At 36.8% G+C, this 27,326-nt stretch overlaps 1 long non-coding RNA gene across 1 annotated transcript; it reads left to right on the top strand.

The window, feature by feature from the left end:
• Window positions 1-7,896: 7,896 nt before the first annotated feature.
• LOC141518020 (uncharacterized) lies at window positions 7,897-24,674 on the top strand. Its single transcript, XR_012477060.1, has 3 exons — window positions 7,897-8,122; window positions 23,152-23,253; window positions 24,317-24,674. It is a non-coding gene; the product is annotated as an uncharacterized LOC141518020 (long non-coding RNA).
• Window positions 24,675-27,326: the final 2,652 nt, after the last annotated feature.

The following is a 27,326-nucleotide window of genomic DNA, read 5'->3' as shown; positions in this document are numbered from 1 at the left end:
GTGGATTAAAATAGGTATAAAAGAAACAGTAGTAAATGATTATAGTAATCAATTGTTTCACAAACCCAGACATTAGCTTCTAGAATAAGAACTCACTATTTGACAAAAACTGCTGGAAAAACTGGAAAATAATATGGCAAAAATTAGTCATAGACCCACATCTCACACTCTTTACCAAAATAAGGTCAAAATGGGTATAGGATTTAGACATAAAGGACAATCACATAGACTAATTAACAGATCCAGAAATACTCTATCAGATCTATGGAAAGGGGAGAAATGTGTGCCAAATAAGAAAGAGTGGGGCGGCTAGGTGGCGCAGTGGATAAAGCACCGACCCTGGAGTCAGGAGTACCTGGGTTCAAATACGATCTCAGACACTTAATAATTACCTAGCTGTGTGGCCTTGGGCAAGCCACTTAACCCCATTGCCTTGCAAAAACCTAAAAAAAAAATAAGAAAGAGTACACTATAAATTGCAAAATGGATGATGTTGACTATATTAAATTTAAAAGGTTTTACACTAATAAAACCAAAGCAGGCAAGATTAGAAGGAAAACAGAAAGCTGGGAAACAATTTTATCAACTAAGGATTCTGATAAAGGTCTCATTTCTAAAATATATATAGATAATTGAAACAAATTTAAAAGGTTGCAAGTCATTTCCCAATTAATAGTCAAATGATAATGAGCAGTCAGTTTTCAAACAAAGAAATTAAAGCTATATTTAACCATATGAAAAAAAGGGTGAAGTAACACTTCTCACCTATCAGATTGACTAAAATGACAAAAAGGAAAAATGATCAGTGTTGGAGACTTGTGGGAGAACTAGGATATTAATGCATTTCTGGTGAAGTTATGAACAAATCAAATCATTCTCAAAAGCAAAATGGAACTATGCCTAGAGAACAATAAAGCTGATATGTACTTTGATCCCAGCAATACTAAAATTAGACCTTTATCCAAAAGAAATCTTAAAAAAATGGGAAAAGCTCCACATGTTCAAAAATATTTATAGCAACTCTTTTTGTAATGGCAAAAGAATGGGACATTGTGGGGATGGCCATCAATCAGGGAATGGCTGAACAAGTTATGGATATGAATGTTATGGAGTACTATTGTTCTGTAAGAAACCATGAATGGCCAGATTTTAGAGAAGCATGGAAAGAATTACACAAACTGATGCTGAGTGAAGGAAGCAGAACCAAGAGAACATTGTATACATTAACAAAATTGTGAGTTGATCAACTGTGATGGATGCTGTTCCTCTCATCAGTTGAGAGATCTAGGACAACCTTAGGAGACTTGCTATGGACAATGCCATCCACAGCCAGAGGGCAAAAAGCAAAACAAAACAAAAAACCCACAGAATATGAATGGATATTAGGTTCACTTTTTAAAAACTTCTCTTTTGTTTTTCCTTTCTACCCTATGATTTTCTTGTTTTCCTTAGTCCTAATTCCTCATACACAAAATGACTAATATATTAAACACAAATATCCACGCACAACTTTAATAGGCTTCACTGCTGAGGAGAGGGATGCTGGGAAGGAAAGTGGTAGTAAAATGTGTAACATAAATATGTAAGTGGATGAATATTGAAAAACTTTCCTAACATATAGTTGGAAAAATAAAATATCAATAAAAAAGAAAAGAGAGGAAAAAATGGAAAGGATGAATTTACCAATAATGAAGAGGAAATTAAAGCAATCATTAGGAAATATTTTGCACAATTGTGTGCCAATAACTCTAACAGTCTAAGTGAAATGGTTGAATATTTACAGAAATGTAAATTGTGCAGATTAATAGAAGAGGAAATAAAATTCTTAAATGACCCTGACTTTGAAAAAGAAATTGAAATATCAATGACATCAATGATCTCTCTAAGAAAAAATATTCAGGACCAGATAGATTCAGAAATGAATTCTATCATATATTTAAGGAATAAGTAATTTCAGTGATATATGAGGGGGCAATTAGGTGGTGTAGTGAATTAAAAGCACTGATCCTGGAGTCAGGAAGACCTGAGTTCAAATCCAGTTTCAGACATTTTTATACTTAACTGTGTGATCTTGGGCAAGTTGCTTAACCTCATTGGCTTGCAAAAAAACAAAAAAAAAATACTATATGACCTATTTGGGAAAATCAGTAAAGAAGGAATCCTACCAAATTTCTTTGATACCTAAACCAAGAGAAAAGCTACAAGCCAATTTACCTAAAGAATATTAATGCAAACATTTTAAATAAAATGCTAGCAAGGAGATTATAACTATATATCATGATGATCATATGTATAACCAGGTGGAATTTATTGCAGGAATTCAGGGCTGTCTCAATAATTAGTTAAACTATCAGCACACTTGACAGTATCAATAACAAAACTCAAACCAAAAATCATATAATTATCTCAGAAGATGCAGAAAAATCTTTTGACAAAATACACTTATTCCTATTTTTAAAAAATCCATTAGCAAGCACAGGAATAAATGGAGCTTTCCTTAAAATGACAAGTAGTACATATATAAAATCATCAGCAAAAATTTACTGTAATGGGGATAAAGTAGAACCCTTTCCAATAAGGTTGGGAGAAGTCAGGATGCCCATTATCACAATCATAATTTAATATTGTATTAGAAATGCTAGTTATAGCAGTAAGTAAAAGACTACAAAATGTGTACAACCTTTAACCCAACAATAATACTACTAGATACTGTATACCAAAGAGATTTTTATAAAATGGAAAAAGACCTATATGAATCTATCTATCTATCTATCTATCTATCTATCTATCTATCTATCTATCTATCTATCATCTATATATCTATCAGTACTTTTGATGGTGCCAAAAACTTGGCAATTGAGAGGATGCCCACCAATTGGGGAATGACTGCACAAGTGGTATATGGTTGTGATGGAATAATCTTGTGCTATAAGAAATGATAAGCAGATGCTTTCAGAAAAAAAAAAAACCTTATATAAACTGGCTCAAAGTGAAGTAGTAGAGCCAAGAAATCATTGTACATAGTAACAGTATTATTGCATGATGATCAACTGTAAATGACTTAACAATTCTGATCAATACAATTAAGCAAGATATTTTTAAGATTTAGGATGAAAAATGCTATCCACCTCCAGAGAAATAATGAATGGAGTCTGAATATAGGTCAAAGAATACTAATTTTTTCTTTATTGTATGTGTGTGTATGTGTGTGTGTGTGTGTGTGTGTGTGTGTGTGTGTGTGGTCTGTTTCCTTTCCTTTTGAAATTTTAAAAACATTTTCATTTAAAGTTTTGAGCTCTAAAGGGAGAATTTCCTGTTTTCCTTCCTTCCTGAGATGATAAGCATTCAGATATAGGTTATACATGTGTAATTATATTAAACACTTCCATATTAGTCATTTTGTACAAGAATATTCAAGTAAAATTTAAAAAATTAAAGAAAGTGAAACTAGCAAGCTATAGTCTTTATTCAATCAATAGAAATTCTTTCTCTGAAGGTGGATAATATGCTTCATTCTTAATCCTTTGGAATTGTCTTGGATTCTTGTATTGCTGATAATAGTTATTCATCAACAAACAATATTGCTCTTTCTGTGTACCACATTCTCCTGATTCTGTTCATTTCACTATTCATCAGTTCATGGAAGTCTTTCCAGCTGTTTTTTGAAGTCATCTTGCTTTTCATTGCTTACAGCATAATAATAGTTCACTGAAATTATAAATCACAGTTTCTTTGGTCATTCCTTAATTTATGGACGTCACTTTGATTTCCATCCTTAGCCACCACAAAAAGAGTTATTATAAATATCTTTTGTACAAATGGATTTTCCCCCCTCCTTTTTGGGTTGTATTTGTGAATATATACTTTGCCTTTGGGCAAAGTTCCAAATTGCTCTCCAGAATTCTTGGATCAGTTCACAACTCCACCAAATAGTTGAACAGTATGAAATGAGGCTTTTGTCAGAGATACTTATTGCAAAATTTATCTTTATTTTTCTGCTTTCTTTATAATTTTGATTGCACTTTTTGTTCTGCATTTTCTTTCACAGCAAGACCAATATGAAAATATGTTTTAAACTTTTTTTTATATAACCTATATAAAATCTTTGCCTTCTTAATGAGGGGATTAGGAAAGAAAGGAGGGAGAGAATTTAGAACTCAATTTTTTTTAAAAAATGAATAAGTGTTTTTAACTGTAAAAATATATTTCAATTTTTTAGAAAGTCTACTATTTGCTAGTGCTGAGAATACAAAATGAGGCAAAAAGCAGTCCTCACCCTCAAAGAAATTATGCTTTTATAGAGGAGATAACATGAAAACAAATATATACAAAGCAATCTATAAACAGATTAAATAGGAAATGATGAACTGAGGAAACGAACTAGATTTAAAAGAGATTGAGGAAGACTTCCTTTAAGAGTTAGGATTTTAGTTGATATTTAAAGAAAGTTCAGCATGTTAGAAAGAACACTGCTAAGAGATTCTGGCTTCAAATACCAACATTATTATCTGCTACCTGCATGACCTTGAGCAAATTTCTTCCCCTCTCTAGGCATAAGTTGTTTGATTTGCAAAATAGATTCATAGGATCATAGATTTGAATTAGAAGGGGCAATATGATTATCAAATACAATTGTCATCTTTTTTAGCTTAGATTATATGATCTCTAGGGTTCTTTTAAGCTAGGATCCTATGACATGCACAAAAGATTTTTCTCTAGACTTTGATTTTCTCCCCTGCAAAATAATCTATATGATTATGAAAGGTTTCTTATGATTCTAGGATTTTATGATCCTAGAATCCTAGAGCTAATAAACAACAGTTCTAAGACTAACTACCACCTAGATTTCCTTATTTGCAACTCAACACTGACCTGAGGAGATCCAAAGAAGGATATAACTCCTCTGAATGTGCCCCAGGTGCCAGGCTTTGGCTCCATATGAAGGATTATACAATGGAAGAAATGGCTCCTGTTTCAGAGGCTATAGGTTCCAATGTCGCCTTTGATGCTTATTCACCATGTGGCCTTAAATAATGTCAATGAAGTTCAGTGTTGGAAATTGAAAAGAAAATACAGCATATTAGAAAGAACACTACTAGAGATTCTACTACCTGCTGCCTGCATGACCTTGAGCAAGTCTCTTTCCCTCTGGGCATAAGTTCTCAGATTTGCAAAACAGGATTCATAGGATCCTAGGTTTAGAATTATAAGGGACAATATCGATTATATAATATATTATATAGTCAGATATCGATTATATAATATATTTTTCATTTTTTAGCATGGATTTTATGATCTCTAAGGTTCTTTTAAGCTAGAATCCTAGGACATGCATAAAAAATTTCTCTCTGGACCTCAATTTTCTCCTCTGTAAAACAATCTATATGATTATGAAAGGTAGAGAAGGGTGGGCATGAATTGTATTAGCATCCTTCTGGCTTTTGACCTATACTCCTAAAACAATGTATCCCTTGCTCTTAGGATTTAACTTTCAGTAAAAACTTAGACATTATCTAGTCCTTTCATTATACAGATGGGGGTAGGAGTGTGTTGCCTGATGATAAACAGGTATCCAAAGTACACAGGAAAGGGGCAGAGTCAATACTTGAATCCGGAACTTTTAGCTCCAAATCCAGTGTATTTTTAAACTACACTATGCTAATGAGTGTCACTACCTTAGCCAGCTGGAAGAGCAAAGGAGAAATCCTGTAAAAACTACCATCGGGAAATAAATCACAGATCCCAATGACCAGAGATAGGAATGAATGACATCCCTCTGCTTTCAAAGGCAAAAAGAAGGGATCATGTTTCCCTAAGAGTCAGATGCTATTGAGTAGGACATTGTTTAGCTGTTTACAGGAACCTGAAACCTTGTCACTGCCCTCTACTTCCTTTCCTCTGCCCTTTCTGCAGTCTCCTGGGGCTAACCAATCAGAAACAGCAGTAGGAGGGAAAGGAGGTACCTTCTGCCTTCAAACCTCAGTAATTTAATCAGGGGAAACAATTTCGGGAACAATAGTTACTGGAGTGACAACCCGAAAAAAACAGCAAACAGATGATCAGCCATCTCATCTCAACATGGGGTTGTTCTTAGGGGAGGCAGTGTTTGGAGACAGTGGATGTGGGTTCTAATTGCAGCTCTGCCTCTTAGTAACTGCATCACATTAGACAAGTCACTTTCTTTGAAAATCAGTATCCTCATCTTTTTAAATTAAAGGGTATTGGAGGTGATGTGATACTGTGGAGAGGACAATGGATTAGGAGGCATGAGTGTGCTTAAGATACTTGAAACACTAAAGATATTACCAGCTGGGTGACTTTGAATAAGAGGTTTAGACTTTTCTGGGCCTTGGCTTCCTCAGCTGTAAAATGAGGTGGTTGGACATCATGACCTCAAAGGTTTCTTCCAACTTGGAATTTATTATCTTATGAGTCTATGACTACGATCTCTTAAGTTCTTTCCAGTTCTGGATCCCTATTGTAGGATACTGATCATATTTAATCCACTGAGCCTCAATTTTCCTCATCTATAAAGATGGAACAATAACATTTCCATATCAACTTTATAAAGTATGAGAAAAAGCATATTATAATGCTATGTCATATAAAAATGAATTCATGGTAATTCTCTCTGTGCCTCAGTTTTCTTACATGGAAAATGGAGATAACATCTTCCTACTCACGGAATTATTGAGACAATAAAATGAGATTTAAAATGCTTATTCTAAAGTATTTTAAAGTAATCTTTTTAAGGTCAGAGACTATCTCAATTTTGTCAACATATCCCCATACTGAATATATAATCAATGCTTATCAAAGGATTGGCAAATTCATAAAATCATATAATACTATATAAATCTCAGTTATACCAGTGATTATTTTGACCATCAGGAATGACTGATCTATGCTGTCCTCTGTTTTTATCTTTTTCTATTAATGGGAATAACTTGCCTCAGTCTCTTCTATTCATATGTAAGTTACCTAGTACCCTTGAAGACTCAGTTTCTTCTTCTGTAAAATGAGAGGATTGATTGAAGAGATTATCTCCAGCATCCCTTCATGCTCTAATAATTTTTGAACATAGGAGACAGGCCTTTAATATTCTTCCTGAGAGGCACTTAAGAAGAACAGCTGATGCTATTTCTGATGGGGATGGAATCATGGAAGACTGTGTTAAGAGACTCCATCTATATAGATAGGTCCTCAAAGCCTTATCTGCCTTCTTTGACTCCTTGAGACAGCAAGACATAGACAGACTCTCAGGAGTGACTCCCAGCATTTCCTCTTTTTTTTTTTTAATAACATTTCCAATCAGAAAAACAGGAGGGCAAGAATAAAGCAGGAATAGGAAGTACTATAAGCAACAAAAGTACCCAAGGATTTTGAATTGGATAGTATAAGTTGGAAAGTATAGTTGAAGTTCTACCCAAAAGAAAATAACCCTTCCATTTTTTCTAATGCTTTATAATTCAGATTGACCTCCATGCATAACAGCCCATGAAGTAGAAGTACAAGCATTAATGCCTCCATTTCTAGAGGAGGAAATCTATTAATGAACAAATATTTATGAACTTAGAATGTACCAGACCCTCTGCATACAATGAAAAAAAAATCCCTCAAGAGAAAAGAATTTATATTAAATTTGGCAAGACAATCTATACATGTGTAAATATATACAAGATATATATATATATATATATATATATATATATAATGCACACGTAGCATGCTTGTGCGCATCCCTAGTTTGCCCAACATGCAGTCCACTGAATTCTGACCACACAACTGCTATAGCCTCCTTGGACTGGTTGCCTGTATCTTTAAAACTGGTGAGCTTGAACTGGTCCCTTCTGGTCATTATTTCAGCCGAGTTCAGTGTAAACATGAATTATAGTGAATGGAGAAGTATTTCCTTCTCCTGCTCTCTTCTTTTATCCAGAATTTGAGAAATGGACCTAAGGGTGTTTGTTTCTGGTTTTTGTTACTTGTCCTCAGTTTCAGGTGCCTCAGATGAACATGACAGGATCAGGAGTTTAAGCCAGTGACCTTGAAGCCAAGATTGCAAGTGAAGTGGAGTAGCAGCCTGCCAGTTTGGTTCATTCTTCTTGATTCACTGTTCAAGGTGAGAGAGTTAAAATACTTCTTTTTCCCTATTGTCACTTTCATATTCTCCCCTACCTCAAATACTCAGCAGCCTCTTTTTCTTTGAGGCTTATGCTATTCATATCTACTACCCTATAAAAATACTGGTTGCTATTTCCTACAGACCTGCCCCAGATCTCTTCCTGTCCTTCCTTAATGCATTTGGTATTTGGTGAGACAATCTATACATATATAAATATATAAAAAATACATATAATGCATGAATAACATGCTTTTTTTCTATTCCAGAACTCCCACCTCATACTAGAAGATTTCAACATAATTGACTCTCTGACAAATACCATAACCACTTAGTTCATCAACTTTCTTATTTTTCAGTGAAATATTCTTTTATACCACCTCAGTCACTTATCTCATAGCATCACCTATAAATGCACCCTCTCCATGTTCCAGAATTCTGAAATCCCCTTATCTAATATTAATCTATTGGCCTTTCACCTCTCTGCCTTCCCTTACAAAATCCTACTCTTCCTCTCTATTGATTTCCAATCCCTTGACCTATCAGTTCTCTCCTAGGTCATTCTCAGTTCTATTCTTTACATTAGACACTCTCCTCTTTTCTCATTTTGATCCCTTGGTCAACAGATTTAGTTCTTTACTATTTCTTTGAATTCTAGCCCCTTTATCATATCTCCAATTATTCCCAGTCAAGCTTCAGCTTTGGATCTACCCATTCAGGCAACTAAACAAACCTGGACAAAATCACATAGCTATTCTGACTAGATCCACAATAGATTTATGGTAGAAAACATCAAATGGGTTCTCATAACCTGCTAGTCAATCTTACTATGCCTCTCACTATCCCACTCTCCACAGAAGTTCCTTTAAATTCTTTGATCCCTTCTTAATCCGCCTATGGCTTCCCTTCCCTCTACTCTCTCAGCTGAAAATCTTGCCCCATATTTTACAGGAAAAGCCAAGCAATTCAACCATGAATTCCCTCTTCTCCACTCTTTCTCATCTCCCACCATTCAGATGTCTTTTGCCCTCTACTCTCGTTTACCCTAGTCTTACTCCTTACCAATGTTTGTTTTTTGTTTTTGTTTTTTTGACAAAATGAGCAATCTTTATTAGGGTGCCCAGCACCCCTTCCCTTGGGGCTGGGGGTCACTCCTTCAGTCGTGCTTCAGGCTCAGCCTCTCCAACAGATACTCACCCAGCCTGGCCTGGGGGTTTGCCTGCACATGGCGCAGGGTGGTCAGGTGATTGCCCAGGTGCTTGAACAGCTTCACCTCCTCGCCCAGGTAGTAACTCTCCAGAAAGTCACAGGGCTGTGGGCCCCCTTGGTCAGAGACCAGGGCGTGTAGCTTCAGGAGGGCCTAGTTCAGGCCCTTCTCCAGGTCCAGGGCAGCCTCCATGGCCTCCAGGCTGCGGCTCCACTCATCATGGGCAGGCTTCTGCACCTCCTGGAGGAGGACCCAGCCCCCACGCTGGTTCTGGAGCTGCATGAGGCCTTTGGCACCCTCATGTTTGTCCTTTGTGAGCTCCCAGAAAAAATGTGACACCCAGGGCAGGGCGATGTCATTTCTGTCGAAGTAGAAACTCAGGGACAGGTAGGAGTAGGAAGCCTGCAGGTAGAGGTTGGCCAGGCAGTTGACAGTGGCCTCGGCCTCAGCCAAGAAGTTTTGGTGGATCTGGGAGGTAGAACTCATGGCGGTGGGAAGAGGCAGCTGGTCCCAGAGGCAGGGGGCAGCTGGTCTCAGGAGCTGGCAGGCTGTGGGGAGGCAAGGGAGCTTGGGGACCCCCAATCTGTTCGGTCCAAACACTGTTGAAGCAAGAACCAGAGCAGGGCAAAGTGGTGCCGCTCCTTACCAATGTTAAACCCTCGACTTGTTCAAGTGATTGTACTCCATCCCATCCCTTTCAATGGACTGTCCTCTCTGTCATTCCAACTCTTTCACTTATTTTCAAACTCATCCCTCTTCCCTACCACCTACAAACATCCCATGTCTCTCCCATTCTGAAAAAAGTAAATATCCTTATTTGATCATTCCATCCCTACTATGATTCCATATATCTTCTACTCTTTGTAGATAAACTTCTCAAAAAAGGTCATCTAAAATGTTTCCTCCTCTTTCCCTCCTCTCACTCTCTTCTTAACCCCTTATAATACAACCTCTGACCTTATCATTCCACTGAAGTTACTTTCTCCAAAGTTACTAATGATTCAATGGACTTTTGCAATCTTCATTTTCTTTGACATATCTATAGTCTCTGACACTGCTGATCAATTTGTTTTCCTTTTGTTCCTTTTTTGCATTTTTAACACAGCTGCAGACAAAAGCAAGTCTCAATATTTACTTCCAAAACCTTGAGTTTCAAATTCTCTCCTTTCCTCCCACCCCCCTCCCCCTACTGAACAAGTTAGTTTCTTAGTGTAGGTTAAAAATATGTAGCCACAAAATGCATTTCTATAAGAGTGATGTTGTTAAAGTAAACATAACTACACACACACACACACACACACACACACACACACACACACACAGAAAGAGAAACCTCAAGAAAAATAAAATAGAAAAAAAGAAGAGTGTCTGTATTCCCTCACCATCAGCTCTTTCTTTGGGGTGGATAACATTCTTTATCATAAATCCATGAGAGAAATTGCTTCAATATTTTTCCCACAGTTGCTATTGCTAGCTATATTTCCTCCATCCTAGTTTCTCCCATCCCCATTTATTCTATTCTCTCTCTCTCTCCTTTCACCCTCAAAACTGTTGTATGTGATAACCCTCTCCCATTATCTTCCCTTTCTTCTATCACCTATACTGTTCATTCCCTCTTTCTGTCCTCTTTCTCTCATCCCTTTCCTCTTCTATTTTCCTCTAGACTAAGATAGATTTCTATATTCATTTGAGTGTGCATCCTATTTCTTCTCTGAGCCACTTCCTATGAGAGTAAAGGCTCCCTCTCAACTTCCCCCCTTCTACTCCATTTCAAAAGCTTTTTCTTGCCTCTTTCATATGAAATAACTTTCCCCATTCTGCCTCTCCTCTTGAACATCATTAAGTCCTTCATAATTTGCCCTTTCCATCTACCCTCTATATGCTTTATCTGAGTCCTGTGCTTGAAGATCAAACTTTCTGTTCAACTCTGGTCATTTCATCAGGAAAGTTTGAAGGTCTCCATTTCATTGAATATCCATTATTCCCCCTGAAAGAATATGTTTAGTTTTGCTGACTAACTGATTCTTGGCTATAATCCAAGCTCTTTTGCCTTATGGAATATCATATTTCAAGTCCTATGAGCCCTTAATGTAGAAGCTGCTAAATCTTGTCTTATCCTACCTATAGTTCCTTGATATTTGAATTGTTTCTTTCTGGCTGCTTATAATATTTTCTCCTTGACTTGGGAGTTTTAAAATTTGGCCAAATATTTCTGGCAGTTTTCACTTTGGTATCTTTTTCAAGAGATGATTGGTGAATTCTTTGAATTTCTTTTTTTTCTGTCTTCTTCTAAGATATCAGGGCAGATTTCCTGGATTATTTCTTGAAAAATGAAGTCTAGACGTTTATTCTGGTCATGATTTTCGGGTAGTCCAATAATTTTGAAATTATCTCAACTGGATTTGTTTTTCTAGGTCAGTTGTTTTCCCAATGAGATATTTCACATTTTCTTCAAGTTTTTCATTCTTTTGATTCTGTTTTATTGTTTCTTGATTTCTTATAAAGTCATCAGCTTCCCTTAGCTCCATTCTGCATTTGAAGGAATTATTTTCCCCAGAGAGTTTTTGTATCTCCTTTTCCATCTGACCAATTTTGCTTTTTAAGACATTTTTCTCCTCATTGGCCTTTTGGGCTGTTTTTTTCCATTTGACCCAAACTAGTTCTTTCTTTCTTTCTTTCTTTCTTTCTTTCTTTCTTTCTTTCTTTCTTTCTTTCTTTCTTTCTTTCTTTCTTCCTTTCTTTCTTTCTTTCTTTCTTTCTTTCTTTCTTTCTTTCTTTCTTTCTTCCTTTCTTTCTTTCTTTCTTTCTTTCTTTCTTTCTTTCTTTCTTTCTTTCTTTCTTTCTTTCTTTCTTTCTTTCAGATATTATTTGAGTTTTACAATTTTCCCCCAATCTTGCTTGCACCCCCCACCCCCACCCCACAGATAGCACTCCATCAGTCTTTACTTTGTTTCCATGTTTTACCTTGATCCAATTTGGGTGTGATGAGAGAGAAATCATATCCTTAAAGAGATAGAATTCTCAGGGGTAACACGATCAGACAATAAGAAATCTGTTTTATTCCAAATTAAAGGGAATAGTCCTTGTACTTTGTTCAAACTCCACAGCTCCTTATCTGGATACAGATGGTACTCTCCTTTGCAGACAGCCCAAAATTGTTCCCAATTGTTGCACTGATGGAATGAGCAAGTCCTTCAAGGTTGAACATCATTCCTATGTTGCTGTTAGGGTGTACAGTGTTTTTCTGGTTCTGCTCATCTCACTCAGCATCAGTTCATACAAATCCCTCCAGGCTTCCCTGAAATCCCGTCCCTCCTGGTTTCTAATAGAACAATAGTGTTCCATGACATACATATACCACAGTTTGCTAAGCCATTCCCCAATTGAAGGACATTTACTGGATTTCCAATTCTTTGCCACCACAAACAGGGCTGCTATAAATATTTTTGTACAAGTAACATTTTTACCCTTTTTCCTCATCTCTTCAGGATATAGACCCAGTAGTGGTATTACTGGGTCAAAGGGTATGTGCATTTTTGTTACCCTTTGGGCATAGTTCCAAATAGCTCTCCAGAAGGGTTGGATGAGTTCACAGCTCCGCCAACAGTGTAACAGTGTCCCAGATTTCCCACATCCCTTCCAACAATGATCATTATCCTTCCTGGTCATACTGGCCAATCTGAGAGGTGTGAGGTGGTACCTCAGAGAAGCTTTAATTTACATTTCTCTAATAATTAATGATTTAGAGCATTTTTTCATATGGCTATGGATTACTTTGATCTCCTCATCTGTAAATTGCCTTTGCATATCCTTTGACCATTTGCCAATTGGGGAATGGCTTTTTGTTTTTAAAAATATGACTCAGTTCTCTATATATTTTAGAAATGAGTCCTTTGTCAGAATCATTAGTTGTAAAGATTGTTTCCCAATTTACTACTTTTCTTTTGATCTTGATTACATTGGTTTTATCTGTGCAAAAGCTTTTTAATTCAATGTAATCAAAATCATCTAATTGGTTTTTAGTGATGTTCTCCAACTCTTCACTAGTCATAAACTGTTCCTCTTTCCATAGATCTGACAGGTAGACTAGTCCTTGACCTTCTAATTTGCTTATAGTATTTTTTTATGTCTATGTCCTGTAACCATTTGGATCTTATCTTGGTAAAGGGTGTGAGGTGTTGGTCTAATCTAAGTTTCTTCCATACTAACTTCCAATTATCCCAGCAGTTTTTATCCAAGAGGGAGTTTTTATCCCAATGGCTGGACTCTTTGGGTTTATCAAACAGCAGATTACTATAATCCTCTCCTGCTTTTACACCTAGTCTATTCCACTGGTCCACCACTCTATTTCTTAGCCAATACCAAACAGTTTTGATGACTGATGCTTTATAATATAATTTTTTTTTCATTAAGCTCCTGGCAATTCTTGACTTTTTATTTCTCCATATGAATTTACTTACAATTTTTCTAACTCATTAAATAATTTTTTGAAATTTTGATTGGTAGGGCACTAAACAGATAGTTTAGTTTTGGTAGAATTGTCATTTCTATTATATTAGCTCTCCCTATCCATGAGCAGTTGATATGTGCCCAGTTATTTAAATCTGATTTAATTTGTGTGATAAGTGTTTTATAATAGTTTTCAAAAAGATTCTGAGTTTGTCTTGGCAAATAGACTCCCAAATATTTTACACTGTCTGAGGTTACTTTGAATGGGATTTCTCTTTCTAGCTCTTCCTGCTGTTTCTTGCTAAACATATATAGGAAAGTTGAGGATTTATGAGGGTTTATTCTATAACCTGCAACTTTGCTAAAATTGCTAATTGTTTCCAGTAGTTTTTTTAGATGATTTCTTGGGATTCTCTAGGTAGACCATCATGTCATCTGTGAAGAGTGAGAGTTTTGTCTCTTCCTTCCCAATTCTAATTCCTTCAGTTTCTTTTTCTTCTCTAATTGCTGATGCTAACATTTCTAATACAATATTGAATAGTAGTGGTGATAATGGGCACCTTTGTTTGACCCCTGATCTTACTGGGAATGCCTCTAGCCTCTCCCCATTGAATATAATGCTTGTTGATGGTTTCAGATAGATACTGCTAATTATTTTAAGGAACAGTCCATTTATTCCTACACTCTCTAGTGTTTTTAATAGGAATGGATGCTGTATTTTGTCAAAAGCTTTTTCAGTATCTATTGATATGATCATATGATTTCTGATAGGTTTGCTGTTGATATAATTGAGTATACTAACAGTTTTCCTAATATTGAACCATCCCTGCATTCCTGGAATAAATCCTACTTGATCATAATGTATTATCCTTGTGATGACTTGTTGTAGTCATTTTGCTAAGATTTTATTCAGGATTTTTGCATTTATATTCATCAGGGAAATAGGTCTATAATTTTCTTTCTCTGTTTTAACTCTTCTGGTTTAGGTAACAGTACCATGTTGGTCTCATAGAACAAGTTAGGCAGAGTTCCATCTTTCCCTATTTTTCCAAAGAGTTTATATAGGATTGGAACCAATTGTTCCTTAAATGTTTGGTAGAATTCACTTGTGAATCCATCTGGCCCTGGAGATTTTTTTTAGAGAGTTCAGTAATGGCTTGTTGAATTTCTTTTTCTGTGATAGGGTTGTTTAGGTATTTAATCTCTCCTTCATTTAACCTGGGCAAGTTATATTTTTGTAAATATTCATCCATTTCACTTAGATTATCAAATTTATTGGCATAGAGTTGGGCAAAATAATTTCAAATTATTACTTTAATTTCCTCCTCATTGGTGGTGCGTTCACCTTTTTCATTTATGATACTAGAAATTTGGTTTTCTTCTTTCTTTTTTTAATCAAATTGACCAGAGGTTTATCGATTTTATTGGTTTTTTCATTAATACCAACTTTTGGTTTTATTTATTAATTCAATAGTTTTTTTGCTTTTGCTTTTATTAATTTCTCCTTTAATTTTTAGAATTTCTAATTTGGTATTTCATTGGGGATTTTTGATTTGTTCTTTCTCTAATTTTTTTAGTTGCATGTTTAGTTCATTGATTTCCTCTTTCTCCAATTTATTTATATAAGCATTTAGAGCTATAATATATCCCCTGAGAGTTGCTTTGAATGAATCCCATAGGTTTTGGTATGTTGTTTCATCATTATAATTATCTAGGATAAAATGGTTAATTCTTTCTATAATTTGTTTTTTGGTCCACTCATTTTTTAAAATGAGGTTATTCAGTTTCCAATTTGTGCTGGGTCTATATCTCCTTGGCCCAGTATTGCATATGACTTTATTGCATTGTGATCTGAGAAAGATGTATTCACTATTTCTGCCTTTCTGTAATTTATTATTAGGTTTTTATGCCCTAGTACATGGCCAATTTTTGTGCCATGCAGAGAAAAAGGTATATTCCTTTCTATCCCTATTCAATTTCCTCCATAAGTCTATCATGTCTAGGTTTTCTAACAATCTATTTACCTCCCTAATTTCTTTCTTGTTTATTTTATGATTTGATTTATCTAGATCTGATAGCCGGAGGTTGAGGTCTCCCACTAGTAGAGTTTTGCTGTCTATGTCTTCATGTAATTCTTTCATCTTCTCCTCTATGAATTTGGGTGCTGTCCCACTGGGTGCATATATATTCAATATTGAAATGACTTTATTGTCTATGGTACCTTTTAGGAGGATAAAGTTTCCTTCCTTATCTCTTTTAACGCTATCTATTTTTGCTGCTGCTTTGTCTGAGATAAGGATTGCTACCCCTGCTTTTTTTACTTCAGCTGAGGCAAAATATATTTTGCTCCAACCTTTTACCTTTACTCTATATGTATCTCTCTGCTTCAAATGAGTTTCTTGTAAGCAGCATATTGTAGGATTCTGGTTTTTCATCCACTCTGCTATTTGCTTACATTTTAAGGGAGAGTTCATCCCATTCACATTCAAGGTTATGATTACTAATTCTTTATTGCCCTCTGTGCTATCTTCCCTCTGTTTGTATTTTCCCCCTTTCCCCCCCTTTTATCCATATTCCCCAGTATTTTGTTTTTGAATACCACCCCCTTCAGTGTGTTTGCCCTCCTATACCACACCCTCCCCTTTCTTTCCCTTTTTCCCTTTTCCCTTCCCTTACTTTTGTTATTTCCCCTTATTTCCCCCACTTCCCTTCCCTTTCTCCCCTTTTCCCCTTTTAATACTTGAAAGGTTAGATGTTTTGTAAGTTAACTGAGTATGTGTAGGTTGACTTTTAGCTAAGTCTGATGAGAAGAAGATTCAGGTGTTTCTCCTCTGCTCCCTTCTTCCCCTCTATTACCATAGGTTTTTTTGTACCTCTTAGTGTAATGAGATTTGTCCCATTCAATCCCCTCCCTCCTCCCATCTCTTTCCTGTCCCCCTTTTTAGGGAGGTAGTGTATTTTTTTAGATCATTCTCTCTAGGTCATAGAAAATTCTGAGTGTCTGTCACTTCTAGTTCAGTATATTCTATTGAATAGAGTCAAAATTCCTGAGAGTTATTAGAGTCTTTCTCCCAAGTGGGGTTAAAGCCAGTTATATCCCATTAGATAGCAGTCTCATGGATAGGTCATGGATGTCCATCATTTCTGGATAGGTATATTCTCTCTGTTAAAGTTACATTTCTCACGATTTATGAGAGTCTCCCCCCCCCCCATGCTGGGATATAGCCAGTTTCAACTTACTGGATTGCATTTTTTTCCTTTTACCGCCCCCCCCTTTTTTTTACCTTTTCATGTGTCTCTTGAACCTCCTGTTTGATGTCCAAATTTTCTGTTTAGCTCTGGTCTTTTCATCAGAAATTTTTGGAATTCTTCCATTTCGTTAAATGTCCATCTTTTTCCCTGGAAGAGAAGGCTCAGCTTTGCAGAAAAGTAGATTCTTGGCTGCATTCCAAGCTCCCATGCTCTTCGAAATATCTCGTTCCAGGCCCTTCAATCCCTTAAAGTTGATGCAGCCAGGTCCTGCGTGATTCTTACTGTGACTCCTTGATATTTAAATTGTTTCTTTCTGGCTGCTTACAGGATTTTCTCTTTTATCTGATAGTTCTGGAGTTTGGCCACAATATTCCTTGGTGTTTTCCTTTTAGGATCTTTTTCTGGTGGAGATCGATGTACCCTTTCAATAACTACTTTGCCCTCTGACTCCATGATATCAGGGCAGTTTTCCATCACTAGATCCTGTAATATTAAGTCCAGGCTTTTTTTCTCTTCAATGTTTTCAGGAAGTCCTATAATTTTCAGGTTGCCCCTCCTCAATCTATTCTCGATGTCAGTAGTTTTGTTGATGAGGTATTTTACATTTGTTTCTATTTTTTCTGTTTTTTGATTTTGTTTAACTGACTCTTGCTGTCTCATGGAGTCATTAGTTTCTGTAGACTCCATTATTTTTTGTGGGGAGAAGTTTTCTTCATTAACCTTTTGCAACTCCTTTTCCAATTGGTCAATTCTACTTTTGAAAGAGCTTTCCATTTGACCAATTGAGGTTTTGAGAGAATTAATTTCTTTTTGCATTTGCTCATTTGAAGATATGAGAGAATTATTCTCTTTCTGTAGTTGTCCAATTGATGATCTGAGAGATTTATTCTCCTTTTGTGTTTGTCCAATTGTACTTTCTAAGGTATTAATTGTCTCTCCCAAATTTTTAAACTCCTTCCTTATTTCTTCAAGGAAGTCTTTCTGTGCTGGAGACCAGATTGTATTCTCCTCAGAGGTTCCAGGTGTCTCTGAGTTGGGGTCTTTCCCTTCCAGGAATTTTTCTATGGATCCACCTTTCCGCTGACCCTTCTTCATTATGCTAAGACCTTGGGGGGGTGGGGCTGGCTCACCTGGGCTTGAGATCGCTGAAGGCTTTACTGAGTGCAGTTTCTCTGGCTTGCCAGTAGGAGGTGCTGGTTGCCCTCTCTGGGGTGTCTGTGACCTTAGTTGAGAGGCCTTCTCCCTTTGCCTGAAGGCAGGAGTTGGAACTATTGAATTTTTTTGCCTTCAATCAATGGTGGGCTTTACCCTGGCCTGAGGTGATTCCTCAGCTGGCCTACTTCTTCTGCTCACACACCTGGGCCTGAGGCAGAAGTAGTTTGCCTTTGTTTGAGGAGAAGCCTCTGTGCAGTGGAGGCATGCCCTCAGAGTTTCTCAGACCCGAGAAGCCTAGGGATGGTGTCTTCCATTCTCCTGCACCAGAACTCTTCCCCCAGCCTGGTCCCCGAGCTCCAGGGGGACAGCACCAACACCAGTGCCTCTGCTTCCCCGTGGACCCAAGCTCCTTTTGTCCAGCCCCACCACTGATCCAGTAGGTCCAGTTCTCGGGCCCTCAGACTCCCGGTTCCAATTCAGCTGTTAATCTGGCTGATCCCAGGCTGCGTCTCCCTTGGGGACCAGACTCACCTGCTGGTACTCAGGCAATGCTGCTGCGGGAGACAAATTCTGAGGTAGATCTTCCTCTCCTGGCTTTTCTTTCTGGGTTTCCTGGTTCGGCTTACTTTTAAGAGGTTTGTTTCATGTGATAGATGGGGAAGAGATCAGGAGAATTTAGAACTGTGCCTGTCTTCTCTCTGCCATCTTGGCCAGAAACTCCCAAACTCGTTTTTAAGATATTATTTTCTTCAGTAATTTTTTTGTAATTCTTTCACCAAGCTGCTGAATTGATTTTTTAATGATTTTTCTTCATTGCACTCCTTTCTCTTCCCAATTTTTCCTCTACCTCCCTTACTTGCTTTTCAAAATCTTTTTTGAATGCTTCCATAGCCTGACACCAATTCATATTTTTCTTGAAGGCTTTGGATACAGAAGTTTTGACTTTGTTATCTTTTGAGTGTGTATTTTGATCCTTCATAGGATCAAAATAATTGTCTATGATCAGATTTTTTTTCTTCTTTTATTTGCTCATTTCCCCAGTCTGTGACTTGATTTTTAACCCCTTGATAACTTGGGGCTCTGCTTCCAGGGTGGAGGATGCATTGTCCTAAGTTTTTGAAGCTATTTGAAGCTATTTTCAAAGATTACCCCCTCCACACACCTCAATTCCTCCAATGTCTTATGAGAGATTCTTACTGCTCTCCTGATCCATGCATTTGCTGTTCAACTAACAAGACATTCTATCTCTCAGCACCAAATATATTCTCTAGCTATTTCTCATGTCTGGAATCCTCTCTCTCCTCTACTGTCTACTGATCACCCTGGCTTCCTTTAATTCTTACCTAAACCCCATATTTTTCAAGAGGCCTTTCCCATCCTCTCTTAATTCTGGTGCCCTTCCTCTATTGCTTTCTATTTGCCAGAAAAAAGTTTGTTTTAAATATATTGGTTTTATGTTAGGTCCACCTTTAGATTGTTTCCTTTTAGAGAGAAGGAACTATCTTTTGCCTTTTTTTTGAATCTACAACATACCACAGTGTGCTTAATAAATGTTAATTGATTAATTCATTGATTGATTGGATTAGGTGAAATAATGTGAAATTAATCTGGAGTCAAATTGTGAAGAGCTTCAAATGCCAAAAGAGAAACTTATATTTTATTTTAGAGACATTAAGGAGCCACAGAAGATTCTTGAGTAAGGAAAGTAGCACAATCAGATGAGTGTATTAGAAATATAAATTTGCCAACTAGATGGTGAATGGATTGGAGAAGGGAGGGACTGGAGGAAGGAAACCAATTAAGATGCTATTATAATATTTCACATAAGATGATGAAGTATAGTATTAGCTCTGTGAACAGAGAATATGTGTGAACAGATATATGATGTAGAAGAAAAGACTTGGCAACTTGTTAACTATGTCATTTGAGGGAGATTATGCTTAAGGTTGTGAACTTGGATGATTGGAAGGTTGGTAATGTCTCAGACAGTAATAAGGTAATCAGGAAGAGGTAGAGCAGGGAGGATTGGGAAGTAGCATGTGGAGAAGAAAATGAATTCTATTCTAGACATGAGTTTGAAGTACCTGGACATTCAAGTGGAGCAGTCCAAGTTCAAAAGTTAAGGGGAAAACTCACGTTGAGGAGAAAGATGAGGGCTGGTTATATATAGAGAAAGACAGACAGACAAATGTTCAGAAACACAAACAGAAATATACACAGAGAAAGAGAGAGAGAGAGAGAGAGAGATTGAGAGAGAGACAGACAGAGAGACAGAGACAGACAGAGACAGTAACAGACAGAAACAGAGAGACACAGACAGGAAGACAGTGGGTGAGAGACAGAATCGGACAGATACAATCAAAGAAAGAGACAGGCAGAGACATACAGAGAAAGAATATGGATATTGATAGAGAAGAGGATCTTGGGGACAAATTCATACATATGGAGTAGTATATGGATTATAATCTAGAAAAGGAGACTGAGTTGTCAAATAAGAGAGTGTAGCATCATGAGAATTTAATGAAGAAAAAATAGTCAGAAAAAAGTGCTTTTTTTCCTTCTCACATATTTACCTCAAGATGATGATACAAAAATGAAAAATTGCCTAGTCCCTACCCACATGGGGCTTACAATTTTCTGGTGGAGATAATGCAAAACATAAATAATCATATTTAAATAGAGTTTTATGGTTTGCAGATTGCTCTTCTCACATCTCTATGAACTTGGCAGTATGAGTATATATTTTTTCTCTTTTTTTTTTACTGTAGAAGAGATTAGGGTTTAAGAGATAAAGTGACTTGCTCTATAGTTCTTCATGTCCTATGTGGGTAGTATGTGCTCAAGACATATTTGAATTCAAGTATCCTGGAAATGCTGATCTTATATAAGACAGAAAGCAGTGAAAACAAAAGACAGACTGAAACAAAATGTTGTGAGTCATAGGAGGAAGATCCCAGCTTCCCATCTTTCCTATTTCTATTAACTATATCACTGTCATTACAGTCCCCTCAGTTACATTTGACATTTCCTTCCCCCCCCCCCCCCCCCCCGCATTGTAAATACAGAATGCTTGAAGGGAGGAAAACTTGATGAAGGAGATAGTATCTGAATTAGACCTTGTTGAAAGAATGAGGAAAGGTCATTACAAGCAGAGGGAAAAAAACCTATGGGAATACGGCAATTAGTTTAAGGAAAGGAAGATACAACTCAGAATCAGGAGAGATTAGGGTTCAAAGCCTGCTTCTGATACTTATATAGCCACATGACCCTTTTCCTAATAGTGAATTTGTTAAATATTTTTGTCTCTGAGACATTGCTGGTGAAGATAATAGACCTGGACTCAGGAAGATCTGTCTCTGACATTTGCTAGCTATGTGACCCTAAGCAAACTAGTAACTTCTCTGAGTTTATTTCCTCATGTCTAAGATGGAGATAATTATACCTCTAATTCCTCACAGGGTTGTTGTGGAAACCAAATAAGTTAATGCATGTAAAGAGCTTTGCGAGCCTTAGAGCAAAGTATGTAAATGTAAACTATTATTAATTCTCAAAGGCACATAGACTCCAGATTGGTATACAGGAACAGTAAGTAATCTAGTTGACTGGAATGCAAAGTGTTTGAAGGGAGAATGATAAGAAGTATGGTTGGAAAATAATTGGGGCAAAGTTATGGAGGACTTTATACATCAAGTTAAGGATTTAACTTTTTATTCTATAAGAAATAAAGAAGAATGGGGTGGCTAGGTGGTGCAGTGGATAGAGCACTGGCCCTGGAGTCAGAAGGACCTGAGTTCAAATCCTGCCTCAGACACTTAATAGTCACCTAGCTGTGTGGCCTTGGGCAAGCCACTTAACCCCATTTGCCTTGCAAAAAAAAAAAACCTATTAAAAAAGAAATAAAGAACACAAGGCTTAGAGTAAGATGTTGATCACATGTTCAGAACTATATATTAAGAAAATTGATTTGATAACTGTGATGGATGGATTAGAGAGAAAAGAGAAGATGGAAGGCAGGGAAGCCACTTAGGAGAGCATCACAAGAGACTGAATTGAATATCTATGTATCTCTGTGTGTATGTATATTTGAAAAGAATGTTAGGAGAATGAGAGTTACTACAGAGGTAAAATTAAGAGGATCTGGCAACTGATTAGAAATGCATAGGGGTTAAGGAAGAAGGAAATGTCAGAGATAACTAAGGAGAATGTGATAATAGTGGAAAAGTCAATAGAAATAAGGGAGCTGGGAAGAGGGGATGGGTGGGGCAGGAAGCTAATGACCATTCCAGTGTGGGATATTTCATCTCTGAAATGGTGAAGGAACATCCATGAGGTTATATTCAGCAAACAGTTAGATTTGGGTAACTGGAGTTCTGAGCAGAGACTGAGGTGAGAAATGGAGATGTGGGAGTCATAAAGCATTCATTGTGCTACACTGGATGAGGCTGATAAAAATCCCAGACAGAGTCAGACAGAGTAAAAAGGTGATTATTGAATCCATGGGAGTAGATGAGCTCATCAAGAGAAATCACATCTAGTCAGAAGAGACTAGGACCAAGGACAGAGCCTCCCTCCCCACCCCCTTTAATTTAAAAAAATGCCATTAGAATGAAAAAGCTCATCTGAGAAATTTTTTTTCTCAGCATGAAATAAATGTTCATAATATGTATTTGAGATATCATAATATGATGAGAGATAAATGAATCAAGCACAGATAGATTGAATCTTCTTTACTATCCACTAAGCTTTCAGAATTTAAAGCCAACCTGCCTGGGATCTTGTCAAAGAAACAAACATATGCATACATACATGTAGAGGGTTGCGTGTGTGTGATATATATGTGTGTATGTTTGTCCTTCATTCTCAAAGAAGATTATAATATCAGGGAGGTGATGCTGTGACAAACACATGAATTGGATTTGAGAGAGAGGTTGCTGTACTAAGTCACCGGTCTCGTTTTCTCCTCTAGAGCCATCTGGGTCCAATGACCAGATACGAATCAGGAAAACTGGAGATGACCTTGGATGTGAGACAATCAGGATTAAGGGACTTTCCCAAGGTCATTCAGCTAGTAAGTGTCAAGAGTCTGAGACTGGATTCAAACTCCTGTCCTTCTGACTTCAAGGCCTGTGCCCTAAGCACTGTGCCACCCAGCTGTCCTATTGTATGGATATACACGTAATAAATATGTGTGTTCTATATATGTGCATGTAATTCATATAGTATATATAATTAAATAAATTTATTTATGATATATGTGCATTAATTTGTATGTGTATATGTATATACATGCATGCATATGTGTTCTATATGTATATATCATTCACAGATTATATAATTAAATAAATTTATTTAATATATGTATATAAATTTTTCACACACACATATATATTTATACACACATGTATATGTACACACGTACACATACAATTTGGATGATATGCAAGGGAACTCAGTTTTTCTATACCTATGGACATTTCCCCAAACAGCAAGAGTTCAAAGTGGGCAGTGTGGCCACAAGTAAGATGACCAAAGCCGTCATTTGACTGGGTAAGCATCTGGATTTTTCTATGGCCAGTTCACATATTTTCAGACAAGAATGTCTAGAAAGCCAAAATTTGACCTCTGAGAATGCCCAAACTGACTTTACTCAGGCAGTGAGTTCCATCATAGGGTAATCGGATCTCCAGATGACAAGGCTTCTTCCAGGACTGCTATGCCAGCAATATGAGCCTCTAGCAGGCAAGTCCCAGGGTGAGGAAGAATGACAGTTTAAAACTCTGTTTCTGTGTGTGTGTGTGTGTCTGACTTTCTTTTTCTATTTCCTTTTCTCTTTCTTTTCTGTTTTTATTTTTCATCTCTCTGCATTTCTTTCTCTATACTTTCCTGTCCCTAATCTTACTCTCCTCTTTCTCTTTGGTTTCCTCTCTCCATCTTTCTATAACCCCCTTTAATTCTCAAATCCACTGTACTTCTTGAGTATTCTCCATAAACTATAGCAGAAAAAAAATAGCTATATTATGTTGTCATTTGGGGAGAGGTGGGACCTTCCAGAGGAATACATTCTTTTTGAGTTAGGAAGGAATTTAGGAATTCCCTAATCCAGCTTTCTTGTTTTGTTTTTGTTTTTTTAGGAATGAAGGAAATGAAGACACAAAAGGCTAAATGACTTAGTCAAGGTCACTTAGGTAGTATGAAGCAGAGCTGATTTAAACAAAGACTTTCCACCTCCAGATGAAATGCATTTGCCCCTACATTACCTTTGTAATCAACACACAGTAGGTGCTTGATAAATAAATTCTTGATAATGATTACTTGATTAAAATCTATGATAAAGTCATAGTTTATTCACCTTTCTCATCTTTTCTTTAACCATTCTAACTAATGTACTGCATATTGAAATCAACATTGCTAAAAACACAAACCTCTGGGGTTAATTAAGACCCTGAGAATGTACAGGACCAGAAGTATATTTGAATTCTTCATATATGTAATTTATTAGCTAAACCAAGAAAGGTTCAAAAAACCCAGGAGGGGTTGAGGGAAGTAGAACCTACTGAATTATTCATGGGCACCAAAGGACTGCCATATTCTTTCTACTGTTAGCATCTATGCCTTTTATACATTTCCTTTACTGTAATTTCCACTGGCCAGAAAGGTCTTTTATATATCACTATGTAATGGGGAAAGCACTGAATCTGTAGCTGTAATACATGATTTTTGAATCCTGGCTGTCACCTATGTAAAGTCACCTCTCTGGGCCTCACTTTCTTCATTTAGAAAAGAAGTTTTCCAATATAATGCTTAACTTGTTGATATCTCAGCCAGGGTGAAGAGGAAGAAAGAGATCATTATGAAGGGAAATGTTAACTGAATCTTCTTTCCATTATTGTTCATTGATTGCTTTTATCCTCCATTCCCCCAGATATGACCATGGAGGTTGAATGTTATGTAAGAAGAGAAGTTCTCAAAATTCTTGCTGGCCTAGTCTTATTCACACATAGAATCTGAGTCCATGAAGAGCATTCAGGAGCACAACACCAAACATTTATTGAGCTCTTCCAATCTGCCTGATACTCTATGATAAGAAGAGAAGTATACAATTTATCTTTAATACATTACATTTAACTACCAGAAGTGTACTTGAAATATGCACAAATAAATGTAGACAAGGCCATTTAAAGAAGCAGAGATGAGGAAGTGCATTCCAGACCTTGGGTATGGCAGGGTGGGGATGACTTGTATGAGTGCATGAAGGGGATAGAGTGTCAATTCTAACTAATTGCCCTATTTGTTTGGAATAATATACAAGTAAATCTAGAAAAGTAGGTGGTGGCAGTTAGATTGTGGAGGGCCTTCAAAGTCAAACTAACAATTTTGTATTTTATACTAGAGGCAATGGGAATCCACTGAAGGTTTTTGAGCAGACGAATGACATGGTTGGATATGTGCCTAAGAAAGATCATTTTGGCATTTATATGAAGGAAAGAAAAGGAAGAGGAAAGATGAATGAAAGAAAGAAAAGGAAGCATGAATACCAGTTAGGTGGCTTTAACATACAGTAAAATAGGTAAAAAAGAAAAAAAAGGCCTAGACAATGATAATGGCTATTTAATTAGAGAGAAATGTACATTTGTGAGATATTATAAAAGTAAAAGAAATAAGATTTGAGAGTTAATTGTATTTTGATAGTGAGTGAGAAGGAAGAGGCAAAGATAATCCCAAAAGTCTAAGCCTGAATGGATATATTCTTGAAAGGAATATGATGTCTCAATAGAAATAGAGTTCAGAGAAAAAATAGGTTGGGGATGAGAGATATACTAAATAATAGAATTTCATTTCAAGCATATTGAGGTTGAGATGCCTGTGGGACAAACATGAAGGAATATACAGTAGGCCGTTGATTATTGGTGATGGGAGTTCTGGAAAAAGATTAGGGTTGTATGGATAGATCTGAGAGACATCTGCACTAGCTTAATGTAATTGAGCCCATGAGAGCAGATGAGATCACCCTGGGAGGAAGTATATAGAGAGAAGAGGAAAGGATGTAGCACAGAGCCCTGGGAACTATTTATACTCAGGGGAAAAGAGATGATGACCTGGTAAATACTGAGAATGGTGAGGAAAAAAGAGAGAGAACTAAGAGAGAGAGAGCAGTGATAAAAGCCAAGAAATAATAGAGGATCCAAAAGGAGGAGATTGGTCATCAAGTATCAAATGGTTCAGAGAAGGAAGTAGGCTTGAACATGTTAGTAGGCAGCAAGAAAAGAGACAAATGAAAAATCAGTGAGAAGGAAGGAGGTAATAATCGATGGGGCAAACTCCTGGAGGTGATGAGAGATGATAAGCTCTAGGATACAAAGAAAAATATTGGTCTTGTCAGGAAGAAGGGCTACTTCATCATATACGAGAGTAAAGAAAGAGAAGATGGGAAAAATGTAGAGGTTTTAGGTGTGAGTAGGGGAGATGAGGGAACTTATGACTGATGACCACTTTCCCCAAAAATGTAGAAGTAAAAATATTTCCTGAGAAAGAAGGTAATGGGAACTTGAAGAAAGAAAATAAGGTTTGTAGCAGTTGCTGGGGGAATGAGGTAGTAAATCCATGGGTTTAAACAAAACGTTTTAACTATATATACAATGAATGTTTAATTAAGATTAAACAGAATTTGTAGCAGACCCAATCAAAAATAATTATATGAGTTCTTTCAGCAGCTTGAGAGTAGGAAAGGAGAAGGCAGATTGTGGGTGTTGTCTAGGGCTGATGATTAATAGATCTGAATGGTGATAAGATGGGGGTTTAATGAAATTAAGGGCAAATTATACCCTAATTAGTTAACTATAAAGGTAAAAATTGTGAATAGAGGATGGAGGTGGGGGAAGGGGAGCAAGAATTTATTAAACATTTTCTGCATTCTAGGAACTCTGCTTAAGTGCTACACAAATATTATCCTTACAACATGAGAGGCAGATATAATAGTTATTCCCAATTTGAAATTGAGAAAACTGAGGAAGACAACAATGTTAAGGAAGTTAAGGAAGGGACATACGACTAGAAAGTTTCTGAGATTGGATTTGAAGCCAAACTTTCTTAACTTCACTCACTGCTGCTTATAGGTTGGGTAATAGATTGGGGGGAACAAAG

Source organism: Macrotis lagotis, chromosome 1 (genome assembly GCF_037893015.1).
Source record: "Macrotis lagotis isolate mMagLag1 chromosome 1, bilby.v1.9.chrom.fasta, whole genome shotgun sequence".
NCBI classification, from domain to species: Eukaryota; Metazoa; Chordata; class Mammalia; order Peramelemorphia; family Peramelidae; genus Macrotis; species Macrotis lagotis.
This window is presented reverse-complemented; position numbering and strand designations above follow the sequence as displayed.